Below are 16,551 nucleotides of genomic sequence, written 5' to 3'. Positions count from 1 at the left end.
TCAAAACAAAAAAGTTTTATCCTATTTTCATTTGTTCTCTTTTATATCACCTCTCAAATATGGGTAGGTTTCTTCAAAAATACAAAATTTTGAGCAAAACGCTGAAATAATTACATTTTTGTAAAGGACTTTTGTTGGAGATTAGATTTAGAATGATGATCAAAACATACACAGAGTTTTTATTGTTTTTGGATCAGTAGATGCTTTAGTATTAAGTTGGGTAAGAGCATCACCTAGTGGATAATAGTGGAAATATGAATTCCCATTAAAACTTGTCATTGACAGTAAAGCGTTTTCTCTTAAAGCAACACTAAAGAGTTTTTTTTTACCTTAAAATAACGTTTCCAAGAAAGTTTCAGTCATTCATCCAATCGAAACAGGGTGAACGTCACTTTCACATTCGCTTTGCAGCCCTCTATCGGCCAAAACCGCACTAAAGAAGTTTCCAACCGTCGAGTCGCTGTCCTGAAGTTCGAGTGAAAACTACAAAAACTTGCTTTACGGCAGACCTACAATCCAATCAGAGCCAGCTTTGCTGCAGTAGGCTAAATTATTTACGACAGTGGTAATGGACAATTCCGCTTCCAACCTGTAGGGAGAGCAAAGAGCAAAAACTCTTTAGTGTTGCTTTAATTGACAAAATAACACGTCAATGGCGGGGAAAGAGTTAAACATCCACTGCAAGATTTAAAAATCATGGTGCATCATGCACTACAAGATTTTCATACCAGATGGAGTGCCTCACCTCACAGGGAATCGGATGTAAATTAATAGAGATTGAGAAATGTATTATTTTAAATTTTAACATTTGCTTGCTAGTGCGCTAGCAGATTTTTTACGATGTTGTCAAAACCTTGAAGATTTCTTTTCAGCTTTTGTCTTAGAGGCAAGGGTCTGTCATTAACCGCTCCCTCTCATTGGCTATTGCGAAAGTACTTACATAATCATCCTGATTTAAAGGGCGTGTTGCAGGGTAAATTTTTCAACGGATTTGTGCTATTTGCTTGTTGATAATAAACATTTAAACTGTTAGCCATTTTATTTGATGTTGTTGGGTATCACAAAACGGAACATAATACGAAAAAGTACAGCACTTTGCAATGATTCTCCTTTCCCCCGCAACGCACTGCATTACGTCACGTTGGGGAGAGAATTTACCAAAGCCACCTTAAGAGCATTGAGAGTGACTAGAGAGACGAGTAAAGTACAGTATTCAGATTACATAAATGCAGATTATAGATAAATACATAGATATAGATAGACTAGATAGACAAACCGATGGATAGATAGATAGACAGATAGACAGACTGACGGCCAGACAGACAGACAGATAGATACAAACTATTAACATACTCATGCGTGCTGGTTTGAGGGGGACCATAATCCTGCTGAAATGGGTGTAAGTTATGCAATCTTCAGCACAAACAGATTCAGCCAGCATGCCTTAAATCCTTGAAGCTGAGTGAGGCACGTCACATCTGGTCGCGGGGTAAGTGCCTCGACCAGCGACCAAAACGCACTCACTTACAGCCTGTAGCGGAGTGGCAATCGGGAGAGTCTGGACTTGGTGGGCCGGTCTGATAATAGTTATACATTGGGAGTTAGCAACACCGTCTGTCGGTCTGATGTGCGGCCGGTTCCCGATGGTCAAACTGTACAGCCTTTCTGCTCAACAAATATAAAAGTCCTAAACCCGTTCGGCAGATCCAACCATGTCCAGGATTTATAAAAATACGGGGATCAGTGAGCGGTTTCTCCCCAAATGGCATAGCCTGTCGTCCTTTGATGTAAAAATCTGCCGAACGCATATTTATTGCAGTATTTACTTTGCAAAGTTTTATTTATCTCCACATATATCATAAATAATAATTAGCAGGGTAACTTTGCAGTATACCACATTATATATTTCCTACTATGTATATATGATTTTCATATTATATACGTAAGTATTAAACAGCAATAAATGTCTCATCTATCTTTATGGCTCTGGTTGAGGCTTTCATCCACTTCTCCCCAACGTGACGTCATCGCCGAATTGCTTAAAAAAAACTTTAATACGAAAACGTAAAAAAAATGGTCTTTAGGACCATTTTTGAGACATTTTAAAAATGATATACATATCTTGAGTGATTTATGTACCCATTAATCGACAGTGGTGGTTAACCTGCAACACGCCCTTTAAAGTCCTAAATATCAAACATGCTTGCAGCCACTACAGGAGGTGTAAGATTTGATCTGTAAACGTCACACATAACATGATAATGAAGCCAAACATCAAAACCGCTCAAGATCCTTGACCTGCTTTTCTCCCAGTTTCTCTGGAGGGAAAATTTGGGGTAAATTCAGGCAAAAAATTATGTAGTGTGAGCACGGCTTAAAACACAGCCACTTCTCTTGCTAAATGTTTTGTAAGTAATTCTAAACAAAACCAATTTGATAAAGGTATGGAGCATCCTCAACAGGAAAACATAGATCTAAGTGTGACAGGTGCAAACTTTTTCAAACTCGTGATGAATCAGAAAGAAGAGCAAGTGTGAATTACAGACAGCAAACCTGCTGTGATAAATCAGACCTGCATACTCATTTAAAAAGCAGAGAGGATTATATCTCATGCCTCATGACTCACGCTCATACAGACAGCATGAAAATACATGAAATAACAAAATGAAACGACTGTCAGGAGACAGAAGCCGCTGAAGTTTACAGCAGAATATATGCAAATAGAGCCCTGTGTTCCTGCGGCTGACGTTTTTATTGGACTCAACTCAGACTAATGGAGTGGAAGTCTAGCAGTGGGGGCAGCATTAAACTCTTTAAGGCCTGAGCTGTTAGTGACCTTGTTCCTGTCCTAATTGAATAGCGCTGCAGACATCATTAGCCTGGAGATAACAGTAGCCAGAGCCTGTTTACTGGGACGCCCATTACAAGGACTCATTAAAGTCTCTTTCTCCATCGCTCTCTTTTTTCCCCTTCCCTAAACACTATCTCTCTCTCACGGGTCGCATGGGCAGACTCTTTTCTTCTGTATACATGCAGACAGCCACGCATGAATAGAGACACAGCATTAACAGCGCTAACAACCAACAGCACCTTTCACCCTGTCCAGCCCCACATATGCCTTCTGAATGATTATTAAGATAAGAACATTAGTCCCGCAATGATCTGCTGCTTATCAATGACATGAAACACATGAAGAGATTTTTATTAGCCTGACCAATGCCTGATCATGCATACACAAGACTCTAGCCTAAACTGCAAGATTCATATTCACGTAAAAATGGAAAGTGCTTGCCAAAACCATAAGCTGTAATCTAGCTGGCTGCTATACAATTTCTGGAAATCAGGGTGCAGAGTTTTTATCAGTCTACTGGTAAACAAGACGTGGGTCTGTTTACAAGATCCTGGGCTACTAAAATGAGACGTTGCTTTATTTGCTAAACATTTATAAGACTCAGGGGATGAAATCATTGAAAGGTATTCAGAGTTTTGTTTGAGGAACTTTAAAACAGCTTGACGAGATTCCTTGAAGCACTACATATTCCACTTTTTCTTCTAGTTTTTAGGGGGTCTTAATGTATTTTTTAATCATGTTTAGTAGTTGCACCAATATATATAAAAGTATCAGCCTGTAATCGGTATCGGCAGATAAAATACATTTTCCCACTATCGGACATCGGCCAATTGTTCAAAGTTCCCACAACTTGGTTAACTTCAAATTCAAGGACCTTTCAAGGACTTTCCAGGTCCAATACCCTCAAATTCAAGGACTAAATGTTGGGACACATTTCAAATGAGAGCAAGGTTACATTGTGTTAACTTTTAATATACAGTGTTACAGTTCCCTTTTGAGGGAACTCACGCTGCGTCATTACAGTGACACTTTGGGGACGCCTCCAGGGGTAAGTATGTCTGAATGTGTATATCAAATTCAACCAATGGTGAGGCTTAACGACAAAGAAAAGGTGACGCGGGAGCCAGGAAGTATCGCTATCTGAAATATTGCCAAAGACGGCATTACCGGGATGCAGGAAGTAAGGCAAGGGAGACCCAGCGTCTGGTTCCCTTCTCAGGGAACAACAGTTACATACGTAACCCGAGATGTTTTCATGTGTCAAACATAACTATGCAAAAAAACGTTTAGGTATGAATCAACATTTGCATAGAGAAGATGTAAGCATTTTAAAGCGATATAAGCAACAGTTTAGCACATGTGCTTAAAAAGTCTAGAATTTTTATGATATTATACTATACAGGGAATAATATGGATTTTTTCCCCAGAAAAGTTTTGTATCTACGTATGTATATTTTGAAAAACTTCCCAGGGCCTTGAATTCCCCGCCCCTGATTCACAAACTTTCAAGGATTTCAAGGACTCGTGGGTACCCTGATTGTTTATTTATCAGGGCAGGATCAGTTTTTTTCTTTATTCAAAATAAGTGGAGGTGCTGCTATCCGGATGCACACATGCATGTGTACCGTAGGACCCAACAACACACTTTATAATGAATAAAAGCATTTAATTTACAGTTCTTTGTACTCTTTTGCAGTGTTTTGCAGTCTTTTGTGACAGCTGATGCACACAGTCACAAGTCCCTTTCACACCTACAGTCTTTACTCGTAATTTACTGGTAAATTGCAATGAACAGGTCATGTGTGCACAGAACCTTTCTGGTAAATCAGTGCTTCCAATTTACCAGTAAGCGAGGTTGTAAGATTACCAGTAATTTACCGGTAAGCACTATGTGTGAACAAAAAATATAAATTACCGCCATTTAGGACGAACTACGTCAGACCGCGCTGACAGCTTCGGGCCAATCATAACGTTTTGATACAGATGCGCGATTAAAAGTTGAGCACACCTGAAGTTAACATGCACATTTCTTCACCAAAGTTGTTTAAAACAGCTTACCATCTAATTGCGCAATTGCAGACATCCTTAGCACACCCTCTGTGAAGCAAACAGTACTGTTGTTTAAAGGCGGAGTCCACGATGTTTGAAAAACGCGTTGGAAAAGGAGACGGGCCGACTACCAAAACACGCTTATAGCCAATCAAATCAAATCAAATGCCGGTTTGCGTATGTGTGGGGCGGGTCTATCAACAGAAGGTCCAGATTCTATTGGGGTAGGGGCGTGTTTGTTTCGGTGATTTCAAATATCAACATTGGCTTTCAAACATCATGGACTCCGCCTTTAAGACGCAGGTTCTGTTTGACGTCGCCTAATGCAATGTTGTTTGGTCACAACAAACTTCGCGACCATCAGCTTTTGCCACAGATGTGAAAAAAACACAATACGGACGTGGATATGAAGTCATAACCCGGCATTGTTTACAAATACAACACTGAGCTTGCCGGCCGCGCACCACAGGTAATCTCCGCTTTCTCGCTGAGTTTAGGGGTATTTTGATACTGATGTGTGAATGATGTCTTACTGGTAGGGTGACCATACGTGCCATTCTTCCCGGACGCGTCCTGTCCAGGATTTCGGGTGCGTCTTCCGGAAGTCGTATTTGTCAACCACATACGTTAAAGAGGATTATTTTTATTATTACAGAAAAGCAACCGTTACATTTAAGATAAGAATGACACTATGATTGTATGTCTTATGTTTTTAACTGAATGGCATATGGGGTTAACAAATACGACTTCCGGTAGACGCACCAAAATCCTGGACAGGACGCATCCAGAAAAAATGGCACGTATAGTCACCCTACTTACTGGTAAAAAGTCGGAACGTCACTGTGTGTGTGAACAGCACAATTTTGTATTTACTGATAAATTCATTCTGGTAAATTAATGATAATTTAACAAAATTACTGTGTGAAAGAGACTATAGACAGATCTGTCACTCATGCTGTCATCCTGCCCTCCCCTTTTACTATTTTTACTGCTTAATATAATAAACAGTACTGCTAAGATTCTAATCCTTTGCTTGATCAAGTAATTATAGTGTGATATTATAATATTTAATAATCATTTGAAGCCTTTACATTACAGTAAATAATACTCCCTCTCTTTTAAACTATTAAAATCTATCATCGCCACATTGAACTAATCTAGCAGCTATGGCTTTGATTATTGGTTTTAATATGAAGGTATTACCTCATGCCAGTCAAAACTAAATGATTTTGTAAATAATGAACTAAGCATTAACTTTAACAATCCATTAATAATTTGCATTATTTGCTTTACTTACTAATGAGACTTATTAAATGAGGAGAATAGCTTTCTGCGGTTCGCTCACTGATATCCGATTGATTCACTCTGCTGTGATTGATTCATGGTGACTGAATTGTTTCACTGTTCATTAAAATGAATCGGTTTAAAAGAATCATTCGTTTTCAAGTAATTACTGACCATGTTGTGTCAGGGAGCGAACGTGATTGGAATGTTAAACCACCAAACAATTTCATGCAGGAAACAATACTGTAATACTTATCTGGTGCCTGCAGCAATATAACTGCACAAAATTTAGCTAATATAGCTCCTAATACAGCTCTTATGAGGAAATTGCTTAAATTGTTGCTCTTTTTGTAAAGTTTGTCAGCGCCTCACTGTGCTGATAACAAAAACACAGTCCCGTAATGCCGCAACTACAGTTACAAATGACAATTCACGGAGTGCGATGATTGTTTGTATTTTTTGTCACAAGACAAATGACAAAGACATCTGTCAAAATTTTGTGCAGGCGGCTGTCTCCGAAATCTCTATGCAAAACCCCAAGATTATATTCTGGCCACTAAAAGGGGTGGAAAAACACATCAGTGATTTTTTTTTATTTGGGTGACAATGTCAACAAAATTGTAGTTTGTATGCACTGTAACAAAAAGTAAAAAGCAAAACTATCTGTACTGGTTGTCATATATATGAATATTGGTATCAGCACAGTAATGTTAACAGTAATGTCAGCGCATTCCTACTGTTTGGTGATGTTTGTGGCACGTAATCCACCAGAATTCATCTGCAAATGCATGACAGACAGATGTGACAGGGACAACCCAGATCTATGACATCCACCTCAATCCATCATTATCATATAATCATGTGTGCCATTAAAGCATTATGGTCAACAAACAGAAAACCTCACTAACCTGTCACATTCTTCATGAACACCACAAGCCATCAACCTGCCGTTTAAACGCCGCAATGCTTTTCAGACAGGAGAGCTATTATGACTAATAATGCCTGCTGTCCACAACACTATAATCATCTTTTTATATTTTTCCAACAACTCAAAACAATACAACAAACTCATGCTGACCATTATTAAGTGCCTGCCTCCATACAACACAATACAACTAGCACACACACAAGCACAAAGATAATAAACTGTTGGCATGTTGTGTGCACAAAGAGAAAGGATACAGAAAAGAAATGAAACACAAGTGTTTTGTCAGGTGTGAAATGAATACAGATCTGTTGATAACAACAGAGAGAAGAAGAGTACTTCAGCTTTCATTGGAGGAAACTACGGCTTGCAATGCCAAATGGAAAAAAACTCACTTGAAAAGACACTACAGCCTCAGTGCAGCTCAGAAAAACAATTGAAACAGAGACAGGAGGTAGAATGCCAGGAGAATACATAAGCCATCTTTGTGGTTTTGAAACATTGCGGTAATCAATTATAATGCTGGGTGCTTTATAGATACGTGTGTCCTGAATTACACATGTGAACACTACACAGCTGCTTTGAAAAAGCTTGAGTTGGACATAAATGACCCTTCATCATGGTCAAGCACCATCATTTATAAAAACACCTTTCTCTGACAAGAAAAATGCTTTGTTGAAAACATTCAAACTGTCCACTTATTGTTGGCGAACCAATCTTAAAAATATATTTTACCAAGTCTACTTAGCTTAAATCAATAACAATCTCCGATTTGCTTTAATTGAGATTCAGGACAAAGTAGAACTGTGTTTAACAGAACAATTGCATCGCTAATCTAACATTTCCTCCCAAGACTTACAATTTGTATTGCATTGTATCTCAAGATTAACACTTTTTTTTGTATCTTTCCTGTCTACAAGGCCTTTGTGATTCCATTGATAAATCACCAATGTCAAATCCAAAGTATCTACAGTCTTAGTTTTAAAATACATTCGGGCTAAAACAGCACATCCACGGACAAGTACTGTTAGATTCTAAAAAAATACTCAGTCGATAGAAGTGTAAACGTTCCGTGATGCTAAATAATAGATTTAAAAAAATATTTAGTTTGATGATTATAGCAGTTAGTACAAAGTAGACAAGACATCCTTGATCTCTATATTTCAGTTTATCTCTAGATTTCGCTTAGCCCAGGAGCACAGTGTATTTCCAGTTGCAAAATAAATCTTTCTACACTTCCTACATGTAACAAAATTGCTTTACATGTTGGTCAGATGGCACCTTACTGCCAAAGCAAGTAAAACTTCCCCAGATAAAACAGAAATGTGGACCAGACGTGATGCTGTCACTTTGGGACAGATTTACTAAGTGGGTCAAATCAGCATAAGAGCGCAATTCCAAAAAAGCGGAGTCCGTATGACGTCATTTTCGTCATCAGGAGGGTCCGCAGTCGTCTGCGTGCAGCCCAAAATTTGAGACTGTGCGGACAGTGCGCATATAGTGCGCATACAACAGTGCATACGCGTGAAAATATTTAGACAGGACACTCCACTACAAACAATTATATAAAGGAAATAGACAGCATTTGCACACACACACTATCGTTTTTCTTCTTTAATTTTTACTTCTTCCTAGAACAGAAAGCTGTAGAGAATGTTCGTTACCATGTTACCATTGTTGGCGAACCAACCTTAAAAATATTTACCAAGTCTACTTAGCTTAAATCAATAACAATCTACAATTTGCTTTAAAGCAACACTAAAGAACTCTGGCTCTTTGCTCCCCCTACAGGTTAGAAGCGTAATTGTTCATTACCACTGTCGTAAATACTGCAGCATAGCTGGCTCTGATTGGATTGTAGGTCTGCCGTAAAGCAAGTTTTTGTAGTTTTCACTCGAACTACAGGACCGCTACCCGACGGTTGGAAACTTCTTTAGTGCGGTTTTGGCCGATAGAGGGCTGCAAAGCTAATGTGAAAGTGCCATTCACCCTGTTTTGTATAGATGAACCACTGAAACTTTTTTGGAAACGTTATTTTAAGGTAAAAAACCTCTTTGGTGTTGCTTTAATTGAGATTCAGGACAAAGTAGAACTGTGTTTAACAGAACAATTGCCTCGCTAATCTAACATTTCCTCCCAAGACTTACAATTTGTATTGCATTGTATCTCAAGATTAACTATCTTTTGGTATCTTTCCTGTCAGCATTTGCACACACACTATCGTTTTTATTCTTTAATTTTTACTTCAAAGAACAGAAAGATGTGGAACATGTTCGTTACCATAATGTTTGATTCATGTTCTTTGTTGTTTTGTTGTTTGTTCTAAACTCTGTTTGCAATGGTGGATCGGCTACTTTTCTTCACCTATCCTAATGTTTTAATGTACTGTACATTTTCTGCGAGCCGGACGCAGAAAAAAGTATACCGCGGCCTTAGCGCAATCTACTTTGAGCAAATTAGTGCAGGTTCGCAAATAACGTAGGCAGAGCCTATGCTTCTCATGTGCGGGTGATCTACTAACGCCTAATTTGCTTGACTTTAGCACCACGGCCATTTTTAATATAGTTTGGTGAAAAAACTGCGCTAATATATGGTACTGAATAAGCTCTGCGTGTGTTTAGGTGAGAGCACCTGTCCAATCAACTCTTAGTATGCAAATCTGTTGCCAATCTCACAGTTCCTCCTAATGTGGTGGTGTGTGTGTGTGGCGCGGACCGTTTAGCGCGGCAAGCGAAGAAGAAAAGACGCTAAAAGAGGCACCGCTAGCTTCATTTAAGTCTACTGCAGCAGTGATGCTCAAGAAAACGTGGACAAAACTGTAAAATTCGCGAGTGCCGTATGCTCAAGGCAATACATCTAAAATATGACAAGTCGCTTATTGCGCCGTCATCACCAGGGTGTTGTTGATAGCACGCGATCGCAGGTGAGACAGAAACAGCACACATTGCCTTCTGTGTTTAAACAAACTGATCTTCTTGCAAAAAAACTTGAAGATATTGGCATAGAATATAAAAAGTTACTCAGTGTTCTAAGCTATTTTATGTTCATTTTGAAGTGCACAGTGAAGTTGGTACATGTAGTATAATAATCCAAGTGCTCTTAAGTGAAAATGTTGATTTTGGCAGAGGTTATAAAGGTTTTAATTTTTGTAAAGAAGCGTGTTGTGACCCAAGTGTACCGAAACCGTGACCCTTAAACCGCGATGCGCACTGAACCGTGTATAATTTGAACCGTTACACCCCTATTGTACACATAACATTAAAATTTATCTGAATTTCATCAGCTGGTTGCTTCGTTCGACTGTGCTTGTTCAAGAAGCGCTTGCTATATGTTTAATTTACCAACAGATGTCACTGATTTCTGCACTCTCAAAGCTTTGTTCGAAACATTCCGGGGAAGTCCAGGTGCTTCTAGTCTCAGCCTAAAACGTCAAGCCCACAGACTGTTGGCTAAACGTCTGATGTTTATCGTACACTTTTCTGGAAACCCTGTGGGAATGTCAAAGTCGTGTTTGATTTGGTTGAAATATACCGGATTTCCAGGAGATGCGAGTGTCGCGATTACTTTTATGATTAGTTTCGGTCCCAGGAAAACAAAGCTATGACATTCCATTAAAGAAGAGAATCAGTCGTGTTCACATGGATAATAATGTCCAGTTATCATGATCAGCTAAATATTGGACTCTCAAAAATATGCAAAGTTCACAGCATAGACTCTTTAAAAGACGTCCAACAGTTTTGCTTGAGGATGTTAGTGGAGTCAAAAAGTTTGGTTCTCCTGAATTGCTTGTATGTGTTAAAAAGTAAAGAGATACGCTTCAAACAGATGTTTACCGGGAGCGTCTCATTGGTGTGGCTGTTGATGAAGTGCACAACGTTGTTCTATGGTGAGTTATTTCAATAACTGACTTGTTGCCAGCCGGCTCGTTATTGTGGGGGGTCCAAAACGTGACGCTAGATGAAACAAACTGTGATTGGTTGTTTGACATGTCAGGTAAACAGCAGCTTTTGTCCTGAAAAAGCAACGAAAAATACCTGACCTTCAGTATTGAAGGTCTGGCTACGCGAGACTAAGGTGCTTCATTCGAGGCTTCGTTTTTCCATCACTACTGTAACGTTTTGTCCAAACATGATGTATATCTGGATCTATTTGCAAATTAAATCTTTATTTAATCCAAACATGAAGCATAATCCATGACACGAACATGAACATGAAAACCCCGTACAACAAACAATAACCAAACAGAGACAATGGCAACATTAGGACTATATACATGTATACGGACAGAGGACCAATAAAAACATGACACATCAGGGAACAGGGAGACAAACATGGCAATGAACAATTTCAAAATAAAAGACATGAATAACACAAGACAAGAATCCTTACACGTATGCTCCCTGATCTCTGGAATGCCTCCTCCTAGGAGCAACAATTGTAGCAACTTTAGGAAAAAAAGGTTTAAGACAAGCTTTTTTCAGTTTTTACCCATGCAAGCCTTAGTCAATCGCATTGCCTGAACATTTTGCGTCTGAAAGGGAATCTCCTACAAAGGCATATGCAATAAGGTCAGTCTTTTTGGCTATTCTCCACTGCATGTGTTTAGTTAATCCAGACATTAAACACCAAAATGATGGTTTGAGCTATAGTATGCACTATAGTAAACTGTAGTAAATTGTTGTATACTGTATAAATAACAGCAATCATACTAGAGTATACAGTAAATACTATAGGTATAGACTTATTGTCAATTGTAGTAAATACTGTAGTATACTTTATTATAGTAAATACTATATTACACTACTACAGTAGTTTACAACAAATTATGAAATGTCAAAGCAACAGATGCTGGAATTCCTCACGCCTTTCATCACAGCACTTGATAATACAATACTGTACACAAGCACAAGGCACAGCAGGTAGCTATAATACATTCTTAAGCAGAATATTATCAGCTCAACACCTGCTGAGCGCTCTTCTCTTTAATGTGCTTTACGGTTTGGGCTTGTGAAAGAGCAGAGGGATCAGCGTAGTGTTCCTCCATCGCATTCAGTGAGATGTGTGAGGTTTAAAAGTGAGATGGCACATGTTCCCCTACTGCTCTCGAAAGGTTTTATCAGCAGGAACAAATCTGATTCTATTTTGCTGGCATGCGATTGGCAAGGGCATAAACTGAGCAAGGACAGCAACTCATCCACCCAGTCTGCTGGGTCAGTTAGTGGTTAGCTACATCTGAACATCACAACATTTTTGTAGAGGTCATCAATCGACTGCCTTGCTTTATAAATTTTACATTGCTAGTCGCCATCCACTTTATTATACACTGTGCGCATCCAAACATAATTAAATTTGTACTTTCAGGATCTTTCAAAAGACACAGTGGGGTGCTGGTGATGAATCTAAAGTTGAAAAGCTAGTAATTTGACTACAAATAACCTGACATACCACAATAACTAATTTCAGTCTGTTTTTATTTCACAGTTGTCAAGATACCCAAATTCCAACACTCAATTCCAATACTGATTTAAATAAGGTCCTAAAAGTAAGTTAAATAATTCAAAGCTCATTACAGCAGCCACCTACCAAACGCTACTCACGATTCTGCCTGCATTGGTCTCTACATACTTATTAGTATACCACAGTAAAACAAACAAATTTTATGTTTTTCAAATGAGTAGCCACAGCGAAACCTAAATTTTCTTAAATCATTAACAATGTTTCTAGTTACATCTTTAGTGATTTTGCCAAAATGTCCAAAGAAAAGTTGACACAAAAGCTTGCATGCACTTATACTACGTTTACACGTGGGCGTCTATTTTCATAAATGGACATTTCAACCTCTCCGGTTTCAAAATTAACTTTGTGCACACATGTCAGTTTTCAGAAAAGTGTTAATTGACACATACCCGTGTATTTATGGTGTAACAAGAAGCTCAAGCCCATGTAAGCCAATCAGAATCCTGAAAACAGCAACAATCACTTACTGTTCCTCTTTTGAACAAGGTCGCACTTTTTAGCTCTGGTGCATACCGTGATGTTGGCTGCCTAAACATCCATTTGTCTCAGTTTACATGCAACCGTGTAACCGAAGATTTTCCAAATTTCCACTCTGGTTTTTAGAAAGAAACGGATTCAGAGGCGAGTTTTCCATTTGCGTGTAAACGAAGGGCGCAAATGAAGGGAAATGGCTCAGTTTTTCAAAATAACCACAGGGCCTTAGTGATACAACCTCAGTCTGTCTGCCTGCCTGTTTCCCTTTGTTTTCCCCATCATCTCCCTATGGACTCAAACTCCCAGAATCCAAATCCTTTACTCTCCCGCACATGTTCTTCATCTGGAAACATCCTCACCTGTAGCCATTCTCCCTGATCAACTCCATGGCTGCGTCCAAAAGCTGACACAGATGACTTGTTGCCTCGCTGCCTCATGAGGCAATGACTTTGGATGTATGAAGGAAGCTACGAGAAATGCTTTCGGACAGGCATAGACAGCATTATTATGGAATTCTGTTTGAAATATAAACAGAGGGTGCCTTTGTGATAACTAATCCCATATTTGAAAACTACAATACTAACTTCTCGCTAGAAATGCAATCAAACATGTACAAATTGAAAATAAAATTTTATTTACACTAAACTTAAAGCTCACGCGCTTCCTTGGCAGCCATTTTTAGACATTCTCCGTGCATGGTAAAGGTAACTGGTATAAGCAGTATAAAAAAATAAACTGCACAGTATTCAGTACTCTAGCATTCCTGTCTGAACACCGCCAGTGACCCTTAATTTAAAACACTTTCTTTAATGAAATTAAACAATGCAGGTATAAAAGACATCAGGGAGATGACTCCAAATCCAGCTTCACAAAACTTAATCTAAGACCAACTCTTATTAGACCTATTATATACATCCTCTCAGCTGTATACTAAGTGAATTGTTGTTTTAACATGAGTTTTGTGCTTCGTGTGGCCATTAAACCCATTCTCAAAGGACAGATTACTGTGACGAGTGACAGGCCAAATGGTAGACCTTCTCCTGCATGTTCTGTGTGTTTGAGAACTGCGCTTTTCCCCTACCGGCTGTTGCTTATATGGAACAAAACAAGCTTCGACTATCTGTCTACGCGAAACATAAAACAGAAATTTCACACATCACAGAAGCTGATTTCGAATTCATCATCGACCAGCATCAGAGCTTGAGTAAGAAAAAGAAAGAGCAAAGAAAGAGAGGAGAACCCCCTAATTCCCCAGCCTACACAGCTCTAAATGCATTCCCGCTGTGCTCTCTTAGCTCTGAAAGCATAGCTCGGAGATGTCTGGCATCTTGCAATTGCCTGGCAATACCCAATGGAGGAGCCTGGAAGGGCATCAAAAGCCATTTGCTAAAAATCACTGTGGCCTCCAAGTCTAAAAACACAATTTAACTAGCAAACAAGATCACACCTTCATTTTTTATTTGCCATTAAAGAAGAAGAAAAACTGCATGTTTTCTGAGCCATCTCAAAAGTGAGGAGTGATATGCACCCTCACCGCTATCTAGTTTTCAGAATGGACCTCATTTCTCACTGCCTGGTCGGCCTGACCTGCTGTTACTGTCTTTCTCTCTCTCTCTCTCTATCTCTCTCTCTCTCTCTCTCTCTCTCTCCGATTCCCAAATGATCAATAAGTGGTGAATCACAATCTTGTTATGACTCCGATCTGCTCTCTAAGGAAGATTAATAGCAGGAAAACCCTATGTGATATAATGTGAAACACATAATCAAACACAAACACAGCATTTGAGTTCTGTTACACACTGTATCAATCAATAGCAGTTGATACTTTATGATATTACCTGCTATAGAAAACAACCAGTACTATGTGTTAAAGAAAAATATATCCTCAAACATTTATTACCAAAAGGACTCCATAACAGAGCAAAGGGATCTTATAACAACATGAACGTTTTGCAATACGACCAGGTAAATCTACATGTAAAACCCTCAGATTTAAAACCCTCTAAGTTGCGTGTTTTCTTGAAAATGAGCATTTATATTAGACTCTTAATGGATTCTGCCAAAATACCAGTATTTCTGAATGACCTGATGCTGGGATTGAGGAGATTTAAAGCAAAATTATTTGATAAACGTATAATACATGCAGAGATCATTCGGTTAATATTTATCAACAGTTGGTTCTGTTCAATATTTACCCATGCACTACAAAATGCTCCCTAGCTGTCAGTGGGGTAGTACCCTTTCAAAAAAGTACCTAAAGAGTTCATATTATTACTGCAGAGGTACATATTGGTATGAAATGTATACATACACTCACCTAAAAGATTATTAGGAACACCTGTTTAATTTCTCATTAATGCAACCACATGGCAGTTGCTTCAAGGCATTTAGCGGTGTGGTCCTGGTCAAGACAATCTCCTGAACTCCAAACTAAATGTCAGAATGGAAAGAAAGATGGTTTAAGCAATTTTGAGCCTGGCATGGTTGTTGGTGCCAGATGGTCTGCTCTGAGTATTTCACAATCTGCTCAGTTACTGGGATTTTCACGGACAACCATTTCTACAGTTTATGAAGAATGGTGTAAAAATGGTAAATGGACTGCATTTATATAGCGCTTTCATAGACCAATGGCCATCCAAAGCGCTTTACAAGTTTTGCCTCACATTCACCCATTCACTCACACATTCATACACCGACGGCGGTATCAGCCATGCAAGGCGACATCCAGCTCGTCGGGAGCAGCTGGGGTTAGGTGTCTTGCTCAAGGACACCTCGACACTTGGTCAGGTGGAGCCGGGGATTGAACCACCAACCTTCCGATTTGTAGACAACCTACATGAACCACTCAACTCAACCTGTGGCCGAAAATGCCTTGTTGATGCAAGAGGTCAGAGGAGAATGGGCCGACTGATTCAAGCTGATAGAAGAGCAACTTTGTGTAGCATTTGTAAAGCCACAACACGCACAACCTTGAGGCGGATGGGCTACAACAGCAGAAGACCCCACCGGGTACCACTCATCTCCACTACAAATAGGAAAAAGAGGCTATAATTTGAACAAGCTCACCAAAATTGGACAGTTGAAGACTGGAAAAATGTTGCCTGGATTCTCGATTTTTGTTGAGACATTCAGATGGTAGAGTCAGAATTTGCCGTTAACATAATAAGAACATGGATCCATCATGCCTTGTTACCACTGTGCAGGCTGATGGTGGTGTAATGGTGAGGGGGATGTTTTTTTTGGCACACTTAAGGCCCCTTAGTGCCAATTGGGCATCTTTTAAATGCCACGGCCCCCCTGAGCATTGTTTCTGACCATGTCCATCCCTTTATGACCACCATGTACCCATCCTCTGATGGCTACTTCCAGCAGGATAATGCACCATTTCACAAAGCTCGAATCATTTCAAATTGGTTTCTTGAACATGACAATGAGTATATGTATATGTATA

The 16,551-nt window shown here is 39.2% G+C and overlaps 1 protein-coding gene across 2 annotated transcripts in view; it reads right to left on the bottom strand.

Moving 5' to 3' along the window:
• Positions 1–16,551, bottom strand: part of dpp6a (dipeptidyl-peptidase 6a) — a 462,038-nt gene that overhangs the window by 157,088 nt on the left and 288,399 nt on the right. The window lies entirely within an intron of this gene.

This window comes from Misgurnus anguillicaudatus, chromosome 25, assembly GCF_027580225.2.
Source record: "Misgurnus anguillicaudatus chromosome 25, ASM2758022v2, whole genome shotgun sequence".
NCBI lineage: Eukaryota > Metazoa > Chordata > Actinopteri > Cypriniformes > Cobitidae > Misgurnus > Misgurnus anguillicaudatus.
Note: the sequence above shows the minus strand (reverse complement) of the source record. Positions and strands in the feature narration are given on the sequence as shown.